This window comes from Palaemon carinicauda, chromosome 42 (genome assembly GCF_036898095.1).
Source record: "Palaemon carinicauda isolate YSFRI2023 chromosome 42, ASM3689809v2, whole genome shotgun sequence".
NCBI lineage: Eukaryota > Metazoa > Arthropoda > Malacostraca > Decapoda > Palaemonidae > Palaemon > Palaemon carinicauda.
In genome coordinates, this window is record NC_090766.1 from 18,601,691 (window position 1) to 18,604,120 (window position 2,430).

The window sequence follows — 2,430 nt, forward strand, 5'->3', positions numbered from 1 at the left end:
AGAGAGAGAGAGAGAGAGAGAGAGAGAGAGAGAGAGAGAGAGAGAGAGAGAGAGAGAGAGAGAGAGAGAGGGGGGGGGGAATTGGAAGGAAAAGTGTCAAAATTGGTGAGAGAGACTAACAGGAAAATGGGGACAAATATAACATCTTAAAACGAGAGAGAGAGAGAGAGAGAGAGAGAGAGAGAGAGAGAGAGAGAGAGAGAGAGAGAGAGAGAGAGAGAGAGTGTGTGTGTGTAATAACAAATTAGCTTTTAGTGATAATGTTTATGACCAACCTTATCAGCTGATAACAACTATCCCCAAATCGGGCAAATCCTACGAAATCTTGTATGCAAGAGATTGGAACCAACATGACAGTAGCCACAACCACTTTCAAGAACACTGAGGTGAAAGTATACTTTTAAACATGTGATATAATTAGATGGGAAAGATTGTATTGTGAATTATTGTTCATCACTAATGGGTAAAGAAAATATTTAGCTATCTCTAACAGTACTGAGTGGTATTACAACAGTGATATTACTGTCATGCGTTATTTATTAAACAAAAGTGTTGTGAGTTGTCAGTGTTGAGCAAATAAAATAGTTACGCATAACGACCAATGTAAAGAACAGATTACGTTGCTGTACATATTCAATAATGGATAAATATCAACACAACATCGTGTTCAAATAGAAATAAATTTCTACCTCATACTTGGGATCGAACGCTAACCCCTTCTAATGAAAGGCCAGGTCGAAACCAACCATGCCACGAGAGGCCATAAAAGAAATCGGAACCTGACGCTACCCAGCTGTCCGAGGATTTACCTGGCGAGACATCAGTGAAAAACTGATTGCGTAATTTTGCTCTGTACTAATAACGAAAATACTCATATTTGTGAATTACATATAACAATAAAAGATACAAGTTTTGCGCTACCAGCAATGAAAATAAATATTTCGTTAGGTTTCTACTATTATTGCTAGTTAATCTACAACCCTAGTTGGAAAAGCAGGATGCTATAAACCCAAGAGCTCCAACATGGAAAATAGCCAAACGAGGAAAGGATTTAAGGGAACATATAGATTAGTGTGTGCATTCATGTACCCTCAAGCAAGAGATCTCTAACCCAAGATAGTGGAAGACCATGGTACAGATGCTATGGCACTACCTAGGACTAGAGAATAAAGGTTTGATTTTGGAGTGTCCTCCTAGTACCCTCAAGCAAGAGATCTCTAACCCAAGATAGTGGAAGACCATGGTAGAGATGCTATGGCACTACCTAGGACTAGAGAATAAAGGTTTGATTTTGGAGTGTCCTCCTAGTACCCTCAAGCAAGAGATCTCTAACCCAAGATAGTGGAAGACCATGGTACAGATGCTATGGCACTACCTAGGACTAGAGAATAAAGGTTTGATTTTGGAGTGTCCTCCTAGTACCCTCAAGCAAGAGATCTCTAACCCAAGATAGTGGAAGACCATGGTAGAGATGCTATGGCACTACCTAGGACTAGAGAATAAAGGTTTGATTTTGGAGTGTCCTCCTAGTACCCTCAAGCAAGAGATCTCTAACCCAAGATAGTGGAAGACCATGGTACAGATGCTATGGCACTACCTAGGACTAGAGAATAAAGGTTTGATTTTGGAGTGTCCTCCTAGTACCCTCAAGCAAGAGATCTCTAACCCAAGATAGTGGAAGACCATGGTGCAGATGCTATGGCACTACCTAGGACTAGAGAATAAAGGTTTGATTTTGGAGTGTCCTTCTCCTAAAAGAGCTGCTTACCATAGCTAAAGTCTCTCTTCTACTCTTAAGAAGAAAGTAGTCCCTGAACAATTTCAGTACAGTAGTTAACCCGAGCAGCTACGCTTGGTTGTGTTTTTGTTACAAAATATATAAAGTAAAGGATATTTTGCATTTGGTGACAGAAGGGTCGTATTGCCAATTAACGTGACCGTGAAGGAAATTATTTTCATATGTAATATGTGCAATTTTATGAGATATTTTATTTAGCAATGCTTTTGTAATTTGATTTTCCGATAAGGAAAAATGCAAGAAGAGCTTCTCTTGCACAGTAAAATATAGAACACCACCAAATGCAGCCGTCTCTAGTCTACTGTTAAAATAAACCGCAATTTTAATCGGAAATTCTCTGTAAAAATATACTGTTCACAGCCATATTTCAGTAAAATACAGGTGACCGTAATTTTACCTTTGTTATTATCTTTTACGGGTTGGTGACCATAATATAGCTCCTTTGCGTCAATATATCCGTTTTTAAAACGGTAAAAATCCAGGAATAAATGTTGCCAGGCAATTGCCGTTTTTTTCATTGCAAATTTTTTACAGTGTAGGACAAAGGCCTCAGATATTTCCTTTTTCTTGTCTGGGGTTTGGTCAGTTTTCATCACCATGCTAGCCAACGCGGATTGTTTATCACGACGATA